A 26,466-nucleotide genomic window follows, 5' to 3' on the forward strand; every position below is an offset into this window, starting at 1 on the left:
CCTACTCAGCAAATGGATTTTAGATCTTAAATTCACTTTCCTTTCTAACTGGTAATTCATGCCCGAAGTCTTTTAGGTTGCACAGTTGGAAGACAGGTACAAATATAGTGCATTACTGACAATGGCAGCTCGATGTATATTTTTGTAAAGGCTTGTAGGAAATCCAGACAAATGATGCCTCCTTTCTCTCCCAGTAAGCATGCACATATAACAAATCATCTGTGATAGTTGCTCAAAATAAATTCTTCTCTATAACCACATTTAGCAGAATGTTGTTGCCCTGTAAAAAAAAATAAAAAAAAATAAAACACCAACTTTTGTGACATATGAATGCCATCAAATTAAGAGTCCAAGTCTTTGCAGTAAATGGGAAGATTTTAGGTTTATCTTCATAAGAGATACTCGTGTGTGTGTGTGTACGCACGTGTGCGTGTTACTGGTGATTGAATCAAGGCCTTATATATGCTAGATGGTTCTGTATACTACTACCCAGTCATGGGCCTTGTACTGCTACCTCCCAAGTACTGGGGTGATGGATCTCTGCTGCCCTAAGAGAGATAAGAAAGAGCTGCATATACACCGAGTCTGAATTCACAGAAGTTGGTACCTTCTACATCCAGGTCTTCTGCCTTGACAAGCTGCATCTATAGAGCACCTTCAGTCTATCCTGAATGACAGGAATGAGGAAGGAAGCAGAAACACTGGATAAACAAAATATAGTTGCAGCACAGCTGAGTGTTTCTTGACGTTAAGCGGCTATACACCCTGGGCCCTTTCTAGATCTTTTCTGAGTCCAGAGCTTGCTCAGTTCTCACCAAGGTCCACATGAATCTAGTGTTCCTTAAGTGTCCAAACCTCCTGTAGTAGAGCAATTTTCCCCCAGAGTTGCCATAATCCCATATCTGATTCAGCACTTTGCCAAGAGTCATAGGAGAGACCCATACAGGCAAAGGAGAGAGCAGAGGACTTAATGGCGTGTGTGTGTGTGTGTGTGTGTGTGTGTGTGTGTTTACATTGGTAAGCTGTAAATCAAGTCAAGATGGGGGGGGGACATCTTACACAAGAGAGACTAGCAACCGGAAAAGAATTATGGGTGCCTCACCAGTGGGGCTCGCTGCCTCTTCAGTGGTTGCCATTAGTACTCCATATAACATCTGAGACTCCGCACGCCCGAGGTACATTCACAGGCTAGTCTTTCTGAGGCCTGTGAAGCTGTCTTCCCACAATTCCCAGCGGAAGTTTTGGCTGGGCAGGAAAGAAAATTGGCCAGCAAAGTCCTGGTGCAGAGCAGCTCCTGCCAGCAGGTGCATGGCACCCTACATTTTCTCCCAGGGGTAAGGGAGCAGTAGGCCAGCAGCTTGGAGCTGGGCAGAGGGTGGAGGTGATTGAGCTCAAGATGACTTCCAGCTGGATTCTTTCATGTGTGCCAAATCTCTCCTGAAAATCATTTCTAGTGTCACTTAAATGTATGGTTTGTCGTGGCAGGTTTTATTGGGGGTCATAAAAATGCTTAGCTCCAGTGTCTGGTTGCTGTCCTAGCACAGGGAGGGATTTTTTTTTTTTGTCTTTTTTAATAGGTCTGTATTTCCGAAAGTTACTGAACAATGAGCGAGTGTTGCAGGCCTTTCAGACTTGATACTTTGAGCTGCTCCCAAAGGTTGTAGCTAAAAGAATTCCATTTCTGGGTCTGTCTGAATGAGTCAGTTGATAAGAACTTCTGCCTTTCACATTTGTTGATTTTAAGTTAGTGACTTTGGGGGCAGGGATTCAGAAATTCGTATATTCTGTATCCTTTCTTGCAGAATAGTCTGTTGTCTGGCATTCCTCTTGCAGGCAAGGTCATTTGGCTGAGAAGTGTGAGCCCAGGTTGGATTTGAGTGGCTATGGTCACCAGTGTTCACTGAAGCGTGGGCTTCATTGCTGTCATCTCACGGGAGTTTTCTCTGGAGAGCTTTCATTCAGCACGGCTGTGTGCAAGCCCCCTTGGGACAGTCACGGGGACACTTCACTGACTGAGATCTGTGGATTTCCATTGAGCTGTCGATGCTGCTGGCCAAGATATCCCTGAGCACCAGACACTAAGCCATTAGTTCCCACTGGAGTACACTGTCTCAGGTCTCAAATTCATGGTAACTTCAGATTTCGTTCCCAGAATCTCTAGCAAATTAGGAAAAAAATAGACCAAACTGGGCATGATGGTATAATACCCACATTCCAGCACTTAAGGGGCAGAGGCAAAAGGATGGCTAGAAAATTGAAACCAGCCCTGTCTCCATAGTGATTTCCAGGCTTGGCAGGGCTGCACAATAAGACCCTGAATCCAAAACAAACCTCCACACACCATTAAAACAAAAGGAAGCAGAAACGGCAACAGGACAAAGCCATGTCCTGGTGCAGGGCTGCTCTTCTAGGATGGAGAGGTATCACTTTCCAGTCCACTTGGGGGTTTTGGCTAGTGGTGATGGGCTTTGTTCTCCTAAGTGGATAAGTGCAGTGCCTGGCAAGAGCTCTGCCTCTCAAAGCCTGTTTAGTTACAACAACCTTCTAAGTGCTCTGAGCCGTAGAGTATGGCACATATTAGGAGCTTAACAGATGCAGGAGGGATGAAGAAATAAGGCCATGGTCCCTGAATGTGTACGAGAGCCACTGTCTTTTTCTTTCTTCTTCTTTTTTTTTTTTCAAACCATGTACTTGCTAGGAAGACGCCGTTAGTGGTACACAGATCCTCTAATGACTCTCGGTCTTGGATTCATCATGCTTTAAGGGACAGCTAAAGGCTTAGGTGTCGTTGACATTGTCTAGAGTTGATGGCACAGTAGCATTCCGGGGATCACCTAACACTTTCTGAACTGGGGACAGCTCATACGTTCCTCTGTAATAATTTCTGCCCCCCTAAAGCACCCCAGTGTGTGTCTGACACAGTGAAGGGAGTCCTGTGAACTGCTGGGGATGTGGAGAGGGAGGGATTCTTGTGAGGTGTTACAGATGTGGGCCTCCTCTTTGGGATAAGAGGGGGACTAGAGGAGCCTTTGGGACTGCGTCTTTCAGGAAAACCCTCTTAATTTAGGAGAAAAGCGGGGAATGCTGGTGCCAGAGCTTCCAGAAGCTAGAAAGATCTGAGTTTCCTTTAGTGCCCACTGGCTCTTAACAGTTTCTCATTGAAGCAGCCTCTTCAGGTTTTGTGTCAGAGTTAGCTTCCTCTTTCTGCATGTTTCGGGAGGCATCTGAACAGCAGCTGGGGGCAGAGCCCTAACCTATGGGTCTAGCTGTCAGGCCTTGGGTGTGTGAAGGAGAAGGGGCTGGTCAGTACTCTGCCCTTCATCTCTCTTGGTTTACGGACTGACCATCTCGTGAAAAGATGCCAGCACGTTCACATGTCTAAAGTACTGAATAACTTCCACTTTTAGTTTGGCTTAACAGAGTGAGTCGTCTTCCCTCAAACTTGGATTCCCAAAGCGGAAATAGCAGATGACAATTCCTCATAAAAATTTCCTATGGACTTCCTTAGAGAGCAGACTCATCGGTTGCATCTCAATGTGATCTCAGTTTTTAAAATCCTGGGCAACTCCTGTGCCACGCATCTGCTTGTGTTTTGCTTCTTGTTTAACCTACTTACTCTCTGAGCAGAATGCCTCAGCTACCACTTAATCCAGATGGCAAACAAACACTCCTGGCACGCTCCCTGGGCAGCAGGGCTAGCTAGCTTTCTGCTTTGCCTCCCATTTCCCTACGACTTCCTTCAGGCTATAATACATTAACAGAGACTCCAGGCCACCCACACCCAGAAGGACAGAAGTCACCCTGTCCATATTCACTGTGCTCACCGGTTGAACCCTGGACTGAGTTTCTCTGATTTAAGAGACTTTGGCCTGCGAACTTATTGCCTACAGCAAGGTCCCCTAGTCCCCTTCTCAGCTGAACTGCTTGAATTTTTTTTTGTTGTTTTTCTAAGCTGATCATACCCTATTTTTCATACTCCTAAGGAAACCTCTTCATTAATATTAACAATAATAATTTATCTGTACTTCCCAAGTTTAATAATTATATTAGAAAGGAAAAATATTGAAACCTGCTTCCATCTTGCTCTGATACAGGCCTGTTCCATACCACCCACAGGTATTAGCTTGTAAATAGAAGCTATTATAAACGTATGTATTGTGTTTTTCCCATTCTTTCATACAGGTGTTTTCTATACTGTTTTAAATTAGCAGTATATAAACTGCCGTGGTGCGTCAGTAAGTGCCTAGAAATGGCTTCTTTCAGTAGCCTCAGTTTGCCATTGTGTGGATTTATCGCAGACCATTGTGTGCCCCCAGAGCTGTGGGTTGTATCTAATCCACTGATCAGATGGTGCTTTGAAGACAGCTTAAGTTTGTCATTCTGCTTAATAAGGACAGACTCCCAGAATCTGTGGTCCACGGGGCTCAGGGACCACCTTGGGAGTCAAATGCTCCTCATAGCCCACCAGTAAGGGGAATGACAGTTCTGTAGTTTGCCAGTCTGGGTGGTGAAAAATGACAATTTAAGAGTAGTGATTTTTTTTTTAATAAGTAGAAATGATGTGAAGTTTGAATTAACTGTGGGTCTTTTGGACATTGTGTAGGCTGGTAGGCTCTCCTGTGGGCCTTTCTTTGTAATCTTTCTTCCTGTGTATAGTCTGTCAGAATTTCTTAAATATAGACTTAAGAATGAGAGCCTGGGTGGAGTGGGCTGCCAAATCATTAGTACAGAATCAAGGCAAGTACAAAGTAGGGTTTTGCTGCATTTGCTAATGTCTGACCTACAGTCCTCAGCTAGTGGTGTTAATAAATTGTGGCTTATTCAAACCCGTGAAAAAACTATCTTCTAGCCGAGAATTTTTCCTCCTTCTACTACTACTACTATTATTACACACACACACACACACACACACACACACAATGTATACATGTACACACATAGGTGTGCGTGTGTGTGTGTGTGTGTGTGTGTGTGTAGGAAGATTAAAAAAGAGGTTTAAACATGTAGATTCCAATGATTTCCTGCTAAATCTTTTCAGAGGTCTAGAATTTTCCACATATTTGTGTCTCTGGAAAGGTTATACAGGTCAAACTTGTTTGCTTCTTTGCTCTGTGTATTGGGCTGTTCTGTTTGATTTTTACAACCAGCAAGTTATTCAGTCCTTCCTAGGAAAAGGAGATGAAAGTAAAAATGGGTTAAGACCAGCAGTCTAGAAAGATGAGAGGCCGGAGCTGTGTTCTGCTTTAGAGGTGCCCTTTTTAAAAATCGGTACTTATCTGTTTGTCTTCCATCATCCATCCATCCGCCTGTCTATTTGTGTGATAGTGTCTGTGTGAGTGTATATCATGTGTGCACTTTGAATCTTCTGGAACTGGAATTACAAGTGATGGTGAATCCTCTGGTGTGGGTGCTGGGAACTGAACTTCGGTGGTCTGGAGAAACAGGACTCAGCTTAACCCCTGAGCCATCTCTCTAGCCTCATGAGATCTACTCTTTAGTCACAGTAACCTTTTTGGTAGTTGTTAATATAAAATTAAATTTTATATTGAAATAAAATAAGACAGAACTCTATTGAAAGAATGGGAATCTGATTTGGTGAAGAGAAAGCTGGGGTCCTATTTTTTGTTTTAAAAATTCATAAAAGGCAGTCCTATATAAAGCTAGTTTACCACTACATAAAGAATAAGCCAGCCGGGCATGGTGACACATGTCTGTAATCCTTCAGGAAGCTGAGGCAGGATGATCATAAGTTCATGGTTAGCCAGGGCCAGAAGAGAGATTAAAGCCACTGTGATCTGTCAGCAAGACTGTTCTCAAAAACAAACAAGAAACCTCAGGCAACGAACTTCTTTCTCAGAGTCCCCACACTAGCAGTAGTGAGGAGTGGCCTGCGAAAAGATATCTCTCTCTCTCCCTCTCTCTCTCTCTCTCTCTCTCTCTCTCACACACACACACACACACACACACACGTATATGTATTTAATATGTGCTCTAGATGTTTAGCTTTTCTTCTAGTGCTTACTGTAATGTGACATTCTATCTCTGTGACACTGATGTGTTCTGTGGTGTCCCCTCCATAAGGAAAAAGGATGTGGCCTATTTATCATCCCAGTAGCTAGAAGAATACCTGGCACCTTTAGGTGTCCAGTCCTTAGTAGATGAGTGTTTCTGAGGGTAAGTACCTGTGGGTATTCATGTTCAACTGTGTCCGGGATCCCATGTTAGATGCTGGCCTAGGCAGCTGCACTGATCATCCTTTGGCCTTTATGGTGTATCCAACCCTTGGGAGCTTTGTGAAGAACTCAAGCCTGCATTCGGAATTGCCTGACGGCTTAAACGACGGTCCGTTTACAAAGCAGTTGTGTTTCAGCTCCTGTAAGATGCTGTCAGTTGTGAAATACACCTCTGGACCACTAGGGAAAGAAAGGCTGTCAGTTAAACTATATCAGACATCAGGATGAGACAGGTGTCTCTGATGGTTGCTCTAACAGATTATCACAAGCTGAGCTTAAGACAACCCAGATGCTTTCTAGATGCTTTCTCTCACAGTTCTGTAGTTCAGAAGGTGTGTGACTAGTGTCTCGTTGTTGGCCAGCTTGGCTCTTCTTATTGGAGGCTCTGGGAAGAATACACCATAGGCCCTTTTGGGCTGTTGGTAGAGTATAGTTCCTTGAAGTTGGTTTCTTGCTGTCTCTCATTGGGGCCATACTCATTTCTTAGAGATTTTTCTGATACTCACCATTGGACTTGACCCCCTCAGACCCCACATTAAGAAACCCTTTTTTTACTGGGACTTTCCCTGCCTGCCCTCTTGTTCTCTTTTCTCTAACTAGGGAAAATTCTCCATTTCTGAGGGTTATTTGGTTATGTTGAGTAGATTTGGACCACCTGTAGCGTACTTTCTTTGCTTAAGGCCTGAGGCAAAGTCTCTTTTGCCCTGTAGCAGCATTCACAGGTCCCAGGGTTAGGACTTGAACATCTGGGGAGGAATGTTCCCTGAAGAGTCATCCTAGTATCAGAGGTGGCAGATGACCGTCTCTGTGTCAGGCGGACAGGAGTGACTGCTCTGTCTAAGGTGCTGGGCATGTTAGAAAGCATGCAGTGTTAACTCTTTCATACTTACGCTGTTACTACTGTGGTCCCACGGTGCCTTTCCCCTTAAATCTCAATACCTTCGTCAAACCCTAGTTGAGAGCATATATTTTGCTGACAGTAAACTTGAAAACTTGACAGTAACAAAGGTGATAATTACTCCTAAGTGCCAGTGGTAGGCATGTGTCAGGGCTCTTTCTTACTCCTCGTAGGAACCTGAGGAAGGGTACACCAGCTCCATTTACAGCGGAGGAAGTAGGTTTGGAAGGGTACAATAATCAGTGATAGTGACAGTCCTGGTATGAATCCACATCTATAGGATTCTGAAGTTGGTATACTTTTTATGGGTCTGTTGCGTGGTTCAATGTCCCTGACAGTAGCATATGAATAGTGCCACTGGAGCAGGTGCTCTGCCAGCTATGGAGGAAAGTAAAGGGAGGAGACATTTTCCTCTGATGTCTCCCTTGTTCCTTTACTATCAAGTGCCTATGACAAAGGCCCCAAGTCTTCATCCTGTGAAATACCCAAATGATCTTTCCAAGTCCGCAAAGCAGTTGTCTGTTCTGTAGGGATATGGTTTTAAACACGATATGAACAGTTCCTTAGTAAAACCACACTAACAGTACTGATTCAGGTCAAGATAAGTACTGTGAAGGCCAGAGACCTGGGAGTGAGGGGTAAGAGAATAGGAGGGCTGCCTGAGTGAGGAACCTCAGGAAAGACCTCTGTGCAAAGTGGTGCTTCTGCCAAGACCTGGGTGAGCAAAAGGCAGCCTGAGGGCAGCTGAGCACAAAAAGAAGGTCTCTCTCTCTCTCTCTCTCTCTCTCTCTCTCTCTCTTCNTTCTTGCTCTGGAAGGAAAGCAAACTTGTTATGGCGAACACATCTCTATATGTATAAAGGGTCCTTTGTGTGTGTCTTCTCTCTCTCTCTCTCTCTCTCTCTCTCTCTCTCTCTCTCTCTCTCTCTCTTTCTTTCTTGCAGGAGAAGAAGTCCAAAGAGCCAGGTGTCAAGACAGGGATACAGCTCATTGAGACTGCCTGCCTAGCATGCACAAGGCTCTGGGTGCAATTATACCACCCAAGTGGTAGCTTGAATGAGAATGGCTCCTATAGACTCATATGTTTGAATTCTTTAACCCCAGTTAGTGGAACTGTTTGGGATGGATTAGGGGGTGTGGCCTGTTGGAGACAGTGTTTGGGGTGAGGATTCTGCAGTTTCAGAAGCCTATGCCAGGCCCAGTGTCTTTCTCCCTGCCTGCTGCCTACGGGTCAGGACTAACCCTCCAGAACTATAAATAAGCCCCCAATTCAGTGCTTTCTTTTGTAAGTTTCCTTGGTCATGAGGTCTCATCATAGCAAGAGAACAGTAACTAAGATACTGGGTTTAATGAAAATGCCAACGAGGCTTCAATAAAGAAATGGCTGTTCACTGATAAACTATAGTGAACAGGGAGCCTGTATCGGGGGCGTGAGCTATATATTACCAAAAGGGAAAAGTTTTTGAACTATTGTAGCTCTTGCCTTTAAAAACCATTTTAAATGTACCAAAAGAGAGCGTATGAGTAGGAGAGCAGTTTGTAGAACCAGATAAGAAGAGGGGATACCTGAGCTCGAAAATCCTTAGGGATCCAGGCACAGATTTTGCCAAGAGAATTACTTTCAGGTAAACAGGTTGAAGCTGATCTCATTCTCCCCGTTGAGCCTGCTTTTTCTTTTTGCCTCTTTCTAGGTCATTTGAAGACCTTCCCCTCCCTGCAGGGTGTCAGGCTCCAACTTCCAGGAGTTATCTGCATCTCCTCTCTCCCTGCACTGCTTTCTGTCTCACACAACCCTGTCCCTGTAAAACAGAGGTGACCATCGCACCTACCCTACAGGTAGACTGTAGATTTGAGAGGAATTAGTAGTGAGATTTAGCAGGGCCTGATGTAGAGACGCCCCGTGACCATTACCAGCAAGCTGCCCTCTCTGGGACAGGCTCAGCTGGTCTAGCCTGCTGCTTTCATATCAGCCTCGCCCAATCCTTCCAGCAGGCAACAAGGCAAGTACAGAAATTGAGAAGATATGATTAGTAACCTCTGTAGCAGATTCACCAGCAGTTTCCAGCTGTGAAATCCAGTTTTTTTAAGAACTGGATGTGCATGTTGTCCAGCTTATAGGAATTCATTTTGATTGCATTTTACAAAAATATTCTTCCATAGTGAGTTGGGAATAATAAGCGGGTCTGTTCTGTGCCTTCTGGCTCGCTGGAGTTTATTCCACCTGCATTCTTAGCACCTATCACAAAGTTTGAGTACTCGAGGATAGTGCGTCACTTTTGAGAAAGTTTTCCTTAAGTTAACCAGAGGGTTCCTGCCTCTTTGACCAGCCTAATTTCGTGGATTGTTGACCCATTAAAAAGATGCATATGAAACACCTGTGTTTGTTTGATCTCCTCTGTCCTAAGTCAGGGAAGACGAGATCTAGAGTAAGGAGTGTGAGGACAGCCAGGGGAGACTGAGCCTGGCTGGGGAAGGGGTTGGAGGAGTCAGGAATGCTTTCCCAGGCAGAGGCAGTGTGATGGAAGGAAGGATGCACATGCATGTCTTAGCTTGAAGCCAGTGCAAAAGCCCTGCTGTAACACGCTAGCCACGTGTGGACCCAGTGACTTCCTCGCTTTGAGACCTTTCATTTGTGCCCCGAGGCTAGCAGCATCTGCCCCTCTCTAGATTGTTCTGAGTCTCGTGGGGGGGGGGGGTACGCGTGCAAGCGCCTGACATAGAATTTGTAAATTACTGAATGGGACTTTGGTCTGTTTTACATCTTCTTTGATCATATTAATATTTTTTTTCTAGTCTGTGTTTACTGTAGCAAGCTAGTCAACCAGTTTGCTAATGATTACCTTGGGCTAGGTAATTTTGCCTATATTTCTGTCTTTCTTCTAGACTTCTTTTTATCTTGAATTCAGTACATTTTTTATTAATCTTTCATTGCTAGTGACAAGCTGTATTTGTAGAATATAAATCTATAGAACATAAAGATAAATTATAGTATCTAGAAGTCTCTGTCTAGAGAATTTGTATTAAATTAAAATTATAACATAATTTGATAAAAGTTTCAGGAAGAATTGTGTCAAAACATTAATTTCTACTTTACAGATAGAGAAATTGAGGCACTTCTAAATAACTAAAGTAATAAAACTAGCAAGTAAATGGCAGAGAGAAGATTACAGCCCCGTTCCTCTTCTTTTCCTGGCTTTGTATTGTTTTTTCGATTCAACCCCCAGAACTAGGAGCTTTGCAGAAGCTGGTTGGGCTCTGTCCCTCTTTGTCACCTGGCTTCACCCTGCCTGGGATGGCTGAGTGGGCAAGAACCTGGCCTGAGGAAGAGCCTTAGGAAACACTGTCTCCCCACCCAGCTCCCTGCCTGCTGCCCTGAAGGTATTTATGGGTGTGAAGGTCCACCTGGAAACCACCAAGGGAGAGGCTGGGAAAGGTAGCCAGCTGCAGCTGCTAGAGAGTGGAGGAAGGGAGCAGAGCCACGGTCCCTGAGAGTGAGAGATTTGTGTCTAGGAGGAGCCAGGTGGAGCTCTGGGGATGGAAAAGCCATGTTAAGAAGTCCAAAGGGCAGTGGAGCCTGTCACAGCCGACTTGGTAGTACACAGCCTTTCTGACCCTTTCAAAGCAGTCCTTTTTACCTTCTGCTGGGAGGTGTGTTCCGTGCTTACTCACTCTGTGTTGTAATGGGCATTGTGTAGGCAGGCGGAGGGAAACTTGCACACGGGAAAGGCTGACCTTAACCCTCTTGCCTTGAACAAAGTTTAGCGGTTTTAATCTGCTTTTTTTTTTTGAAAGTGTTGGTTAGAAAGAAAACAATGCTTGGGGGGACGGGGGTCTAACAGCTTTAAGGAAGCAGATGTTCCCAGGGTGTGAGACAGACACTTGTCTGGGTGGCAGCATCAGCTGGGAGGGGCTGAAAATCATAACACCCAGCCACACCCAGACCTGTGGAGTCAACCCTTCTGGGTGTGATCCAGAGGCAGTACGGTGTGAGAACCGTGTAAAGTCATCATGTGTAGTCTGTGTATCGGGGATCATAGACAGTGGAGAATCAGTCTCCGGCTGCTCGGAGTCGCCAAATGCCGTTTTGTTTTCCTCGTCTACATTTGAGGTCTAAGAGAAGCTTTTCAGCCCAGGTCGACAGTCCCTGCAAGCCCCTTCCCTGAAACTTATGAGCATTGTATAATCCGACCTTTATAAGGGAGTGGAGTCAAACCAGAAACTTCTACATTTAAATTGTTGCTGCGTCCTGTTGTGTGTAAACACAAAGCAGAGTGCCCTCAAGAGGAATCCCTCTGTTCCCTTTTCCACACAGTCTCGTCACACACACACACACACACACACACACACACACACACACACACACACACCACAGGTCAGCATAAGTGAGGCTCATGGCTATAGATGCTATTGGCTGAGGCCAGCCTGGGAGGTGCTTCTGCAGAGAAGTCAGGATCTTGGAATTCTGGGACATTGTTACTTTTGACCACCTTGTGACATGGAGCCTGGGAGCAAACTGTGCTATGAGGGCCACGTGGACCCTAGTTTTTAATAGAAATGCCTTTCTTGCTCAACATATATAATTCATCTGTGGCTGCAAGGAAGGGAGCTTGGAGCATTTGTGTTCACAGGAAATCCACAGTTTTAGGTTCAGGGCCAAGTAGACTTATTTTGTTTTCCTTAGGTTTTGAAACAAAAGTTATGCCTGTCTTGAGTTTCTAATTCATATGTGTTTTTTCCTCTCTCTGGGGAGCAAGAAGTTTCCAGAAGAACCTGAAAGTGGGCATTCCTTGAGAAATTTTATGATCATAAACCTGTTAAAAATTAAAAATGAAATCTCAAGGGTATAACTTGGTTTTGAAATTTTTTATGACAGGTGATTATGAAAAGGTGTGTCATTTATTTTATCCCTCCTTCCCTTTCTCCTGCTCACCCTTTCTCCCCTCCCCCCCTTCCTTTGTCTCTGTAGCCCAGGTGGGCCTGGAACTGACCTCGTAGTCCAGGCTGGTCTTAAACTCTTGATTTTTTTTTTTTTTTTTTGCCTTGGCCTCTCTAATTCAAGGATTCCAGGAATGAGCCACCATACCCATCCATGTGCCTACTCTTGACCAGCTATGTCAGTCTTCTGAAGAAAGTACAATAGATTTCACAAAAGAGAAAACCAAACCTAAGAAAGGGGCAGTGGCTTGCACAGATAATGAAACATAGTTCGTGAAGAGCAGACCCCCTCAGACTTTTTGTGTTGATTTTGTAGTTGAAGTTCATTTATTTTATTTTTGTACCTTTGAAAGACTGTCTTTTTTTCTGCTCACAAGATTGTTCTGAGAAGTGTATAAAATATAAAAAGTGTTTTCAAGCATTCTAAAGCCCAGAGATCAGCAGTGTCAGTGTCTACAACACGGTGCCCACGGAAGAGAAAGTAGAACTGTTTCCAACAGGTCACATGTTCCTAAGAGCCCAGTTCGTGGGGTCACATGTAAACTGGTTTATAACAATGTGAAGGACTGGAGTTACCAGGACCCACTTGGTCTCTGTTCCCTGTAAAGTGCCCTTGCTAAGAACCTAGCTGGAATTGCAGTTTTGCTGGTAGATAATGTCTTTAGTTGATTGTTACCATGAACTCAATGGTTTTTGTTGTTGGTGGTGGTGGTGGTGGCAGTGGTTTGTTTGTTTTGGTTATTTTACCATGCTGAGGGAGTTTAAGAGTAAATGTTGAGAATATGGCAAAATTAAAAGATTGGCATTCTCTAGAACTTCTCAACAGAAAAGAGTTAAAGCTGGAAGTTTGGAAGAGTGTTAGGGACAAGTCTGCAAGCTGTTTGCTAAGCAAGCCCAATTGTTTTTTTTTTCTTTTTGGTTGTATGGCCCTGAAATGTTTTTCAATGATTTTTTAAATGTTCATCGTCAGTATTAGAAAGGAGCTTGTATACTGGCAACATAGAAGCCTGACAGATAGGACTTAAGTCCCAGCCCTGCCACTTTCTACTTGTGTGACCTTGAAGAAGTTACTTCATCTTTCCATGCCTAGGTGGCATCTACTGCAAAATAGAAATAATTTACTGTGAGGTGTGAGTCAATTACCAATGTGCTGTGACTGACTTGGCACTTCCTATTGCCATTTTAATTAATTAAAGCTAATTAATGTAATTGCAGGACCCAGTAGAGATAATGGGGGGGATGCTAAAATTGTCACAGTCCAGCCTCTTTGAATTCTCCCAGGATAAATAATTCCCTTTAGCCCAGTGATTTGAGGTTTCTGTTTTCCTTGGCCCTGAACTCTGCTTTTGAATTTCCTCAGTATAGTATGGTGAGAAGATCACCAAACCACATTAACCCGTGCTGTCCTGGAACTCACTGTGTAGACTAGGCGAACCTCAAGCTCATGGCAATTCTCCTGCTTCAACTTCCCAAGTCCTGGGATTAAAGGCACAAGCCACCATTTACCAGTTAAAGCATACTCTTGTGTAGTGATGAGGCAAGCAGGCCTGTTTTTTGTCCCGCCTGGCTCCTGCACGGCTAGCTTTACACCCGAAATAACAACACACAAATTGTATTCATTTAAACACTGCCTGGCCCATTAGCTCTAGCCTCTTACTGGCTAACTCTCACACCTTGATTAACCCATTTCTGTTAATGTGTGTAGCACCACGAGATGGTGGCTTACTGGGAAGATTCTAACCTACATCCATCTTGGGCCGGAACTTCATGGCGTCTGCCTGACTCTGCTTTTTTTTCTCCCAGCATTCTGTTCTGTCTTCCCTGCCTACCTATGTTCTGACCTATCAGGCCAAGCAGTTTTCTTTATTAATTAACCAATGAAAGCAACAGATAGATAGAAGACGCTCCTACGTCATTCTTGGCTTAGTTACTATTCTATTGCTGCAAAGAAATATCATGACCAAGGCAACTAACAGAAGAAAACATTTAATTGGGGGGTTGCTCACATTTTCAGAGGGTTAGTCCCTGATCATCATGGTGCTGGAGCAGTAGCCGAGGCTTTACATCCTGATCCATAGACAGCAGGCAAAAGAGAGAGACAACTTTAGCATCCTCCCTTCCCCCATTATCTCTCCTGGCTCCTGGAATTGCATGGCTCTATGTTTCTCATCATAATGACCTGTCTGTGCCTCGGTTTCCTCATTTATCAGCTGAAGTTAACACCTAGGATGTGGGATTTTTAAACCTCATAGGCCACCCCCCAATGACACATCTCCTCTAACAAAGGCCACACGACCTAATCCTTTCCAAACTACTAACTGGCAACCAAGCATTCAAACATATGAGCCTATAGAGGCTGCTTTCATTCAAAGCATCATACTTTTATATTAATCTTCCAAGAGGTAGTAGACATAGCCTCTGCTTAAGATGTTCGCCATATGTGGAGATAAAGGCCAGGAGGTCACAGCTTTGTGCTAGAGAGAAAAAAAGATAGAGTTTCTGTAGAAAGGGGGCTTCCTATGCTTAGGCATTGATTCATACGTATATCTTACAGGCCTGTTATTTTCATTCTGTGACAAATGGAAACAGGCTCATTCATCTTAACAAGACCATGTTTTGTTTATTTTTCTGTGTATGTGTTTTTGCTTTCTTTTGATTTGTTTTGTCTTTTTCTGGCCCTAAATTGTAACCTTTTCCTCCTAGGTTTATATGGAAAGGACATTGGGGTGAGCTGAGCCTCTTCTCTATTTCTAGCTGGCCTTCCTGGTGAGTAGTTTTTTTTTTGTTGTTTGTTTGTTTGGTTGGTTGGTTTTTGACTGTTTCATATGTTAACCCTTGAAATAATTAAAGCACATTAATTTGGATTTAGTGACTGATGCTTCCGGAAAGTAGTCAACACCTAATGGCCCTTGCTCTAATTTAACAAAGGGCCCAGCATGGATCGAAGGCTAGGAGGATTCCACAGTCTCCTGTGTGGGATTGTGAGCAGAATCCTAAGATGCTCCTGCAGAGAGGCTCAGATTTGCCTGTGTTCTCAGAGCTGCTTGCAAGCAGTTGCTGGACTCCCAGTCTGGCTGCAGGTGCCAGCAGTGCCAGCCTTGTACCATAGGGTGCAGGCTGCCACATCTGCCTAGGAGGGTACACTCCAGGCTTGAACTGTCCATTCTGCCTAGTGTGGTGAGAGCTGCCTGCCACACGTGGTTCTTGAGCACTACAGATATGCCCAGTGTTACCAAGACATTGACTGCTTTCTTTCACTCAATCAATTTAAAATTTAAAGTGTATGGTTGTATGTCCATGTTGGACATGGCAGAGGAATGTGTCCGGCCCTCGGCTGCCTCACTGTGGTCAAGTGAAAGGCTGAACCTTCTCTCCCTTTCAGAAGGCAGCTCTTACCCAGTGAGGCTGGACTAGGTCTCTCTCTGAGGCCCCCACTTTGAGTGCTTTCTAAGTAGACAAGGCTTTCTACCTTCATCGTAATGACTGTTCTGTGCCTCAGTTTCCTCCTCTGTAAGTTCAAGTTAACACCTACTCCATCCCTCAGGTGTTGGGAGAAACGTGAGCTTAAAAAGTCATGGGAGGAGCTTCCTTCATAAGTGTCCTTTCCTTTTTAGTAATCGTCTGTGGTGTCTGGAAGCTCTTTCATCTGGGTACTAGTTATCGGTAGGCCCTCACTTCTCTGAGAAGCTGTAGTTGTATGAACTGGGTGTTTCAGGTTGGTCCTCATTGTGGGACCAGAGACACAGCTCTCTGCTCTTGTGAAACATGAGCTGGAAGGCAGAGTGCTGATGAGATACAGGTCTGTTTGACCAGTGAGTGCTTGTGGTCAGGCTAACACTCCTGAGCTAGGCATTCTCTGACCTGTCACCCCCATGCGCTGGTTCATCTAGAAACCAAAGCAGGCATCCTTCTACTGGGGACTTTCTTAGGGTTTCTAATGCTGTGGTAAAACATCATAGCCAAAAGCAGCTTGGGGAGGAAAGGGTTTATTTCAGTTTATAGCTTCTATAGTCATCTGGGAAGTTGGTGCAGCAACTCAAGGCAGGAATCTGGAGGCAGCAACCGATGCAGAGACAAGGGAGCAATGCTGCCGACTGGTTTGTTCAGACTGCTTTCTTATACCATCCCAAACCACAATGTGCTGTGCCTTCCAGTATTAATCATTAATGAAGAAAATGCCCTGCAGGCTTGCCTACAGACCAATCTGGTGGGGGCATTTTCTCAACTACGGTTCCCTCTTCCCATGACTCACTTTGGCTCCCTCATCTTTAGCCTTGCCAAGTCCCAGTTTCAGTATTTGGTGCCGTCTGTTCTTCACTAAAAAAAAATCCCTCTCTTGAGTGTCAATTTCAACAGAGCCTCAATGGCTTTCAGACTTTTATTCCAAGACAGTCATTTTTAGTGAGTAGGACACAGCTTCACCTCCCTTCAGGAATGTGCCGCTCAGTTTTCTCTTCATAGAAGCTGCATAGACAGCTTCCTCTGCTAGGCCGGGTGGCAGCAAGCTGGGGCCAGGGAAGCAGGTCTGTTAGCCTTTCTGGCATGTTTGTTCTAAGTGGTAAGATAATGTAAACAGGTTTTTGTGGGAACCCTGGAGTGCTGCTCAGTGTGAAGTGACAAAGTCAGGGGTGCTCCTGGAAAACCCAGGAATATTATTTTATTGCATCAGAGTCTTTTGTGTTATGTTTTATGGGTATCTGAACTTTTTTAATCCTTCAAATGCCACAACACCAAAAGTTGTAGTATTGGTTAAAAAAATAAAAAGAGGAATGTTAGCGTTCATGTTTGGTGTTGCATTTTCTATGGGTTTTGAAAAAACTGTAGTCTGTATTCACTATTGAAGTATTCTACACAATGTTTGCATAGCCCTGGAAGTACTTTGTTCAGTGTGTTCATCTTCCCTCAGCTCATACCCTTACAACCACTCGTGTTTCTACTGTCTTAGGAGTTTGCCTTTTCCAGAGTGTCCGCTAGTTGAGATTGCTGTAATATATAACCTTTCAAAATGGTTTATTTCACTTAGTAATATATGCTGGATATTTATCACCTACTGGAGGACATTCAAGTAGCTTTCAGAGTTTGGCCCTTATGGGCAAGCTGTACGGATGGACACCTGTATACACATTCTCTTCTAAACATAAGTTCTCAGTTCATTTGAGTGAACACCAGAGAGCACAGTTACTGGATTGGTGTGGTAAGGAAGTCTGCATTTCATTCTGTGAGAAGTTAGCAAAGGGTTTTCCAAAGAGTCTGGGCCGCTTTGCATGCCCTTCATCGGCTCCTGTTGCAGGCATCCTCATTGGCATTTGGTAGCATTGGGTTGTGGATTGGGGACATTCTAGTAGGTGTGCAGTAGACCAGATTAGTTGTCTTCTTATTGTTGGAAGGTTTTAACCTAAGAACCAAATCCAGGGCACTGGACCCCTACGTAAGTGTTGTACTGCTTACTCTCAATTTTTAGGAGTTTTTTTCTTTTTGGTAATAAGCTTTTATCAGAAGTTTTTTTTTTTTTTTTTGCAAATATTTTCATTCAGCCTGTGGTTTCTCTTTCCATTCTCATGACATAGTCTTTAGCAGAGCAAAAGTATTTTCTTTCTTTTTTTTCTTTTTCATTTTAATGAAGGGAAGCTCTCGTTCTTCCCCTGGATTGTCTTTCCGTTATTTCCGAGAAGCCACTGCTGCTCCTGCCGTCATTTGGTTCCTGTTGCTATGGTAGTCCAGCATGGCACAGAGATCGGGGTGGCAGGTTCTCCCAGCCATAGGTCACAACACGCTCAGAATTTGGACAGCGAATGCATGTGGAAGACCCATACAATCCAGGATCCCAGCCCAGGAACCCTCTACAGTGGGCTGGTCTTCCCACTTGATGTAACTCAATCAGCATAGCCAAGATAATTCCCCACAAATGTGCCCGGAGGCCCTTCTCCAACATGATTTTAGATTCTGTCAAGTTCTCAATTGGCATTAACCAGTATGATACCCAAGTCTCCCACATGTTCCTAGGTTATCTTCTAGTTCTGTGGTCTCCACCTTCCTAACGCTGCAACCCTTTCATACAGTTCCTCATGTTGTGGGGACCCCAACCATAACATTGTTTCACTGCTGCTCCATAACTAATTTTGCTACTGTTATGAATCAAAATGCAAACATCTGATATGCAACCCCCAGAGAGGTCTAGACTCAAAGGTTGAGAACTGCTCTAGTTTCTAGTTTTTAATTCTGTGGTTATATCTGCCATTTGTGTTGAATTCTTGTGAAGGTTGTGAGGCCTGTTTCTGGGTTTGTTTTTTAATGATTTTATTGAAAAGACACCCATGACATTGGCTTACTTTTCTTCAGTTCTGCTGCAGTTTCCAAAATTCTTGTTATTCATCTCATGTAAGCTAGCGCTTTTATCATTTCTGCTTGTAAATGTGTTTAAATTCTGTTAAAGCAGACAATAGCTACATCATCTTCAGTTCTGTTGCCTAACACTTCTAGGTTGATGTGCAAAACATACCAATTTAGGAATATCACAAGTTCTCCACTGATGAAACCCTAGAGCCATGTCGTCTTTAGTTACGTTTATCCATATTTCCAAACACTTAGAAAGTTAAATCACATACTTATCAAACGTAAAACCAGCTGGGATACCAAATGGCAGAATCCTCCTCCTCAATATATGTCCTCTTCCCTTATATTTCTGTTTTCCCATTTTCTCCTAAAAATCTCAAGTTACTTGATGTTAGCGAGGGGATATATGTTTTGAGGCTGGTTTCTGTGTTGTGTATGGGAATGGTTTCCCAGATTCTTACTCCAGGAAGGGCTTCTCACACCACAGTGAGCTGTGCTGCATGCTTATATGAACATCGGATGCAATGGACATCCTCACTGTTTTGTAACTGTGGATGTGACTTGACCAGTTGCTTCCATTAATTACACTGTCTACCTTGACTTCGTGTCACAGTGAGCTACAACCATGAACTATGGGACAAAATAATCCTGTTCTCCTTTAATCTGCCTTGGTCAGGGCATTGTGCCACATCAGGAGCATGAACTACGTGGGGCAAGTAGCGGTACAGCAAAGTGGGGAAACCCTGTCATAGGTCTCAGGGTTGACATCCTTAGGTAGAGACTGGTGGTCTGCTAAGAATACATTGTAAATGTTTCCATAGTCACAATGATGGGCTCTAAATGGCTTTCTGAGGGATTAAAAGTACCTCTAGATGGTTTGGCTCTGATCTGTAGCATTTTAACATTTCCACATTCACGAAGTTTGGTCATTTGGCCTTGTAGGATCTTTATCCCAGGTGTGTCTTTTTTTTTCCTGGAAACTTGCTTATGACTTCATAGAGTTGTGAGGGTAAAATAAATAATGAGTACAAAGCACTTTTCTTGGACTGACTTGCTGTGAGTGCTGTGCCTCAGGCTTGCACACGGAGTAGGGAAGGCTGCTGCTTCTTCAGCTCTTGAATGTTCTCCCTCCTACTCCATATACAGAGATTAATATGTACCTCCCTCAACATCAGTGTTTCCAACCCGTTTTTTAATTGTTATTACACAAGGAGAAAATTTTGAAGGAATTTGAATCAAAAACATAAATAGAAATGCCTCCCCTAAAGGTGAATTGAATACTGAAAGAATAAGTAATTGTAACTGAGTCGGGTTATGCTTTGGAAGGCTGTGCACCACAGTGATGCCTGGGACTGAGTCGGGCTGTGCACCACAGTGATGCCTGGGACTGAGTCGGGCTGTGCACCACAGTGATGTCTGGGACTGAGTCAGGCTGTGCACCACAGTGATGCCTGGGACTGAGCGGGCTATGCTTTGGGAGGCTATGCATCACAGTGATGCCTGGTACTGAGTCGGGTTGTGCTTTGGAAGGCTGTGCGCCACAGTGATGCCTGGGACTCTTTGTGTCTGTCCTTCCAAGAACCAGTTCTCTCCATGGTAATATAGTCCCATGCTTCTAAGTCTGGTTCCTGCAATCCATTTTGTCCTTCTGCCGCTCATCTTATACTATCTCTTAATCTTTGGAACTTCTGCCAGCGCGAGCCCACTTTTTGCCCTGTGTGCCTCAGGTGGCTCTTCCATCTGCTTCCATGGCCCCCATACTCAATTAGCATGTGCTTTGTAGAGAGCTGTAGAACAGGGCTACACCTAAGGAGAGAAGGACACACAGCGGGAGCTGTGGGAGAGTTGCTGATGCTGCTTAGACTGTGCAGAGGTAAGTCTGGTGCTGGATGTGGAAGCTGCCTAGGGCAGAGCTATCCTACAGGCTGTGAGGGACCTAGACCTTAAAGGTAAATGGGGCACTATTCGCTCCAGTTTGACTCATCTTTGTATATGTAGGACTATTTATGCATGTGTATATATGTATTCTTCTGTGTGTACATGGAGAGGCCAAAGGCTGATGTTAGCTGTCTTCATCAGTTACTTTCTGTCCTAGTTCGGTTTGCTGTTACAGTGATAAAACACTGTGACTAAAGCAACTTTGGGAAGAAAGAGTTTATCTGGCTTACATTTCCACAGCACTGTTCATTGTCAGAGCAAATCAGGGCAAGAACTCAAACAGGGCAGAAACCTGGAGGCAGGAGCTAATGCAGAGGCCATGGAGGAATGCTCCTCATTGGCTTGATCCCCATGGTTTACTGGGCCTGTTTTCTTTTAGAGAACCCAGGACCTCCTCCCCAAGGGTGGCCCATATCAATAAGTAAGAATCCTACAGAGGCATTTTCTCAACTGAGACTCTAATTTGTGTCAAGCTGACAAAAAACTAGCCAGCACATTCTCCATCTTATTTTTTGAGACCAAGTCCTACACTTCTGTTTGGCAAGACTAGCTGTCCAGGAAGCTCCAACAATCATCCTCTCTCCACCTCCCAGCAATAGGATCGTAGGCATACCACCATGCCTGCTTGTTACAGGGGTGCTGGGGATCTGAACTCAGCTCCTCATGCCATGTGGCAAGCACTGATCCACTGACGAGCCATCACAGCCCGGTTTGCCATGCTCACAACATGATCTTAACATGCCACTTTTGGGTAAAGGTTGATTCTAGAGAAGAGTCGCAAGGGCAGAGTTTGGTGCCAGAAGTATCAGCCGTGGAATGGCTGGCTAGAAAACAGGGTGGGACCTAAACACGCCCGGCTGGCGAGAGTGTGGGAGCTGAGTGGTTTTACAGGTATATCTTGAGCATCTCGCCTCTCATTCTCCATCTGGCCTCATTATCAGTGCCCCGTGTCCCACAGGTGTGTCTGTCCTTGTATTCTGTACCTTTCTGTGGCTTAGCTGTTCCTTTTCTACTGTGGACTTGGGCAAGCTCTTCAGAGTGCTCCTCCTTTGCAACCTCAGCACTAGCTTCCTCGGTACCTTGGACTGGATGCCCTGTGGACACCTTCATATCAGCTCATTTTTCTGATCACCTGGACTTGGACCCTTGGAACGACATGAGACTTCTTTCTTCCTGTGTTAGGACAGCTCAGCCGGGCTGGCAGATCTGCCTTGATTCACTCCTGTAGCCTGTAGAAACGCCTTCTCCCTCTCTGCCCTTTTCTTCCTTCCCCTCACCTGTTTCCCCTTTCTTCCTTTTTTCTCTCTTTCCTTTTTAAAGCAATATCTATGAAGCCGAGAACTGTATTCCTTTCCCTACACGCATTTTTGCATTAAGTGCTCACAAAAGTCTGTGAGCAGTGAGTGTTGGTGTCACTCTGAAACTCTGTAGTGCGGGAAAGTAAGGACCAAATGGAATGGACAACTCGTCCAAGCCCATGCAGTTCATCGTCGGGATTTGGGACGGTCTGTGAGTTTGTCCAGCACCCTTCCTCATGAGCAGTCGAATCACTCCAGATTGGTCTCCTCTTGTCCCGTCTGTGCAGCCTTGGAGCTGGTTTCTTCTCATTTTCCCACAGCACACTTGTGACCCTGTCACTTCCCAGAGGACCTGTATGAACGCCCACCTCTCCCCGCTGTGTTTTTGCCATTCTCTGTATTAATACTCACTCCACTCCATCCTGACTATGTTTCCTACCATTTTGAAGACATTGATTTATGGGAAACAACGTGGGTTTGGTGTCTTTGAAGGCCTGAGCTCAGCCCTGGAATTACTTCCTGTCTGTGCTACTGTAAGAGGTAGTTAATTTCTCTGAGTCATGTGTCTGTTCATCTAGTGGGTATTGACTGCTTGTGTTCTCCTGCAGTCCTGCATGAGGGACTAGAATGTTCAGATGTCCCAGTCTGGCCGTCTGCTCACCTTTGACTTCTTGCTGGACTGTCTTGGGTGATCCATGTGGAGTGTAGTTTGCCTGGTGCAAGGTACTCATCTCCTCAGAGCTGTTTTCTTCCCCTTCACAAAGCTCCCTGCCTCCTGCAAACTTCTTATTTCAGCTTCTTCCAGCCTCCTGTCCCTTAAAAATTACAGGCAGTCTTTACATGTATCACACAGTCCTAGCTGGCCGGAAGTTCTCTGTGAAGTCAGTTTTTACCTCCCACCTTTATATGGGTTCTGGAGATCAAGCTCAGGTTGTCAGGCTTGCACTGTTGGATGACAGAGCCACCTCACTAGCTCCATCTTGTGTCATCTACGGTTCAGCTGAAAGCTCCCTTATTCATTAAAGCTTTCTGGACCTTCTTTGCTGAGTAGAACTGTGTCATGTATGAGGGAGTTCAGCCGTTCCTGCTAAACGCTTAAAAGCAGGTGTTTGCTGTGTGTGGTCCACCAGCCCCGAGGAGTCCCAGATTATTTCCGGTGATTCACAGGTCAGATGTGTTTCTATAATAATAAGATATGACTCGGTGTTGTCACTGTTGACATTTGGAATATGCTGCAAAAGAAGCGGTGGATAAACTTCTATTGCTTAATTATTAATCAGGCAATAGTCACATTCCTTACAACCATATGCTCAGAGTGAAAAAAAATGCTACTTAAGGATGTCCTTGAAGCAATAAAAATTATTTATCTAAGCCTCATTTCAAGACACATCTTTTTAACTTACCCTGTGACACAATCAAGGAATAGTGCTCTTCTCCTGACCGCCAAGCCTGGTGTCTTGGGGCAACACTGATTATTTTATTGCACACTTAACTATCCCCCCGCCCCCTTTAAACTGGTTTCTCTGATGAGTTCTCTTACTCACATTACTGATGCATCCCAGACTTGACAGTGGACAGTACAGCTCTGGATCTTCTTGCCCATCTGACTTTGGACCTAGAAGGGTGGTACACTGTCCCAGGTCACAGTGATGCTCATGGCTGAACAGCAGTAGAGGAGTCAACCTCTACTGAGGCGTTTCAGTGACTACAACTCTTAGCATGCGTAGTCATACAGTATATGATTCTTTTTTTCCTTTAGTCTCTCAAACCTTCTGACACTCCTAAAAATTGAGAATCCCACGGGGCTTTTATTTGGCTTAATCTCTTGACATATATAATAACTGCTGGCCTCTACCATAGGAAACTGAAATTGGGAAGTTTAAAAATGTTTAGTGCATTACAAATGTATTTATTCCCATAGGGCCCCACCCATAGACAAAAGAACTTCCGGCAATTAAGGAATACTGAGAGTGAGAGAAAGTCTTCCCAGAGATGAGTCCCCTGGTTTCTAATCCCATAAAAGTGGTCAGCCCTGGATTGTAGTGTTTACTATGCTGATGAGGTAGGCAGTCCTTCGGTAGTTTCAGGATGAGGCTGGCTACACGAAACAACAAAGCAGAACACTATGGCAAGAACAGAGGGCTGTGGTAGAAGTCGCAACGCTCCAACCTCCTTGGAGGGAAAAGCTTATGTTGGCTCGTGATTTTAATTGGCCAGCCATGCCTGTGGAATGAAGACTCCACAAAAAAAAAAAAAAAAACTGAAAAGAGTGCGTTTTGGAGAGCTTCCTGGTAGTTCCTAGAATTTGATGCTCCTGGAAAGGGCATGATAGTTCTTTGTCTCTTCCCGCAGGCCCTGTTGTAGCTCTCCATCCCTTTGTCTGGTCTTCATCCATGTCATCGTTAATATCCTGTTATATAAACCAGAAATGTTCTCTGAGTTCTGTGAACTGTTCTAGCAAATTAATTGAGCAGAAGATGGGAGTTCTGAAAAACCTGTCTTTAGCCAGCCAGTCAGAAGCATGGGTAAAAAGTACCTGGGACTTTTGCCTAGTCTGAAGTCTTAGGGGATGTGCCTTAAGTATGAGATAAAATGCTTTCTCCAGATAAGACAATCTGAGAGTTAAATTGAAGGGCATCCAGCTGTATCCATCTTGTTTGCTAGTGCACACAGGAAGACCTGTACACATTTGGTTGCAGACATCTGGGCTGACCACTCAGAAAACCGAGACTGATTATCTTCCCTGTATTTCCAGCATCCCGCTGTACCACCCGAGAGAAAGGCCCCTTTTGTGCTCTGGACGTTCAGGAAGAACAGTGGCTGTTGTCCTAACTAGTGTGTGTCCTTAGTCTACCTCTACTCCAAAGTCACAGCTGATGGAAGCTAATGACAAGGACCCTTAAATCCAAGTCGGCTCACCCCAGTCTCAGCACCAACACCGTGTACTCAAATTCTTTATATGAAGTTGAAATAGGGGATTTGCATGAAAGACACTGAGGTCAGAAGCCAGGGGACAGCTAGGGGAGAGTCAACCAGTTTCTGGGAAGACTGTTACAGAGGCCCCCAGGCAGGCTCTGAGTGAATAGAGAGGAGAAAAATCCAGCTGTAGCAGGGGCTGTAGAAGCAGTCTGGAAAAGCCTTAGATCCTCTTCAGTGTGGTCTGGCTCCTCATGCTACCTGGAGAGCTGAGTCCAGACCCCTTATTTTTGATACCACTTACTGTTTTCAGTCTTCACGGGCCTTGTTGTCATGGATATTTTTATGATTACATAGGGAGCCGGAGAGATGGCTTGATGGTTAAGAGCACTGGCTGCTCATCAGAGGATATGGATTTAATTTAATGTACCCACATGGTAGCTCACAACTGTAACTCCAGTTCCAAGGGCCCCGGTGCCTTCTTCAGGCATCTGTGGTCACTGCACAACCATGGTGCACATACATACATACATACATACATACATACATACATACTCACATACCTACCTACTTATGCAAAGCATACAAATAAACTAAAATAAAATCTTGAAAAAAATAGTAATAGAAGGCTTTTCCCTTCCATAAAAGTTTAATGTGTATGAAGGTAAGTAGGAGTTAGTCCAGGAGAAAGAAATGTCCTTAGAGGACATGGAGCTAACTAGATCTGGCAAGACCACAGCAGGACCAAGCCCAGAGGCAGGGGTGAAAGGAAAGGAGATCATCAGAGCAGAGTAGGGGCTAGCTTGTTAGCTCAGGCTACCTCATTTTGGAAGTGTGTTAGAAAGCACACAAAAGAGACTCACAGAGTCATGGAGGGGAAAGAAACCCCTCAAGGTTTTTGAACAGGGGACTGAAAATGGAGCTTGGGCAAGAGTGGACTGGTCTGGGTGGCAGAAAGGAGGTGAGGAGCGATTGAGATAGTTTCAAGGACAGCCTAAAAATCCACTGGTGACCATGACAGGGCTCCTCACCTCAGCTTTGTTTACAGGAAATGTGGGGATCTGGGGCTGCCTGTCGCCTGGAAAAGGCCATGACTCAGGGAAAGGCTTTATAGCTAGTGATGTGTGTGCACACATGGTATGTGCCTCCCACAGGTAGCCCTGGAGCTGGACCAATGTTTCTTTTTCCCATTTCCCAACCCATTTCAGGGCTAGAACCTCTTCTGATAAAGTGTGGAAAGTCTGACTGGGAATTATTTATACAATCAGTTTGGGGGATTTTTCCAAAATTCAGAACTTAAAAAGGGGACTTTTTGCACAGGTCACCGACCCCTTAGTTGGGCTCCCTTGGATCCTGGTGTGCTGTTTATTTGTGTGCTGAACTGATGTCTTGTTTTCATATTTATCTAAGTCGCTGTTTTGTGCGGCCTTAGTGTACTTGCCCTGCAGCAGGATGGCCGCCTACTGACTGCTCTGATACCCACGGAGGTCTTAAAGGAGAGAGTCTTCATCCCCAGTCTTGGACTTCATGGCCGGACAGATTAGGTATCATTAGAAAAATAATCTGAGAATTTACTTCTAGGAACGTGACTTTTATACTTTATCAGATATTTTTTAGTTCATGAAATCGTCCAAGGGAGAATAAGCCAGAATCAGAGAACAGTGAGCTGAGAGTGGAGCTGATCACCTGTTTCGGTCAGCCCTGGCAAACTTGTTAGCTTAAAGCGACTGACTTTACCTCCATAAAACGACTGATAATTATAATGCTTCCTTCCGCGGTGTGGGCATGAGAGGTACGTAAACTAAATTGCCGTGCAACCAGTACCGTGTTTAGATCTTATTGACTAAGCCAGAGTTAAGTTTAAGAACTACTGGAATAAGCCAGAGTTAACCAAGGAAGGGTGAAGAGATGCACAT

General features: G+C 44.6%; 1 protein-coding gene across 4 annotated transcripts in view; it reads left to right on the top strand.

The window, feature by feature from the left end:
* The window catches only part of Gng12 (G protein subunit gamma 12), a 104,821-nt gene that overhangs the window by 3,694 nt on the left and 74,661 nt on the right, over positions 1–26,466 (top strand). For all 4 annotated transcript variants that reach the window (XM_050130333.1, XM_050130335.1, XM_050130336.1 and 1 more), the window contains exon 2: positions 14,769–14,831. The gene's annotated coding sequence lies outside the window, so the exon portion shown is untranslated. The remainder of the gene's footprint in view (positions 1–14,768; positions 14,832–26,466) is intronic.

Source organism: Alexandromys fortis, unplaced genomic scaffold (assembly GCF_014885135.2).
Source record: "Alexandromys fortis isolate MF-2015 unplaced genomic scaffold, M_Fortis_MF-2015_v1.1 scaffold_338, whole genome shotgun sequence".
Classification (NCBI taxonomy): domain Eukaryota; kingdom Metazoa; phylum Chordata; class Mammalia; order Rodentia; family Cricetidae; genus Alexandromys; species Alexandromys fortis.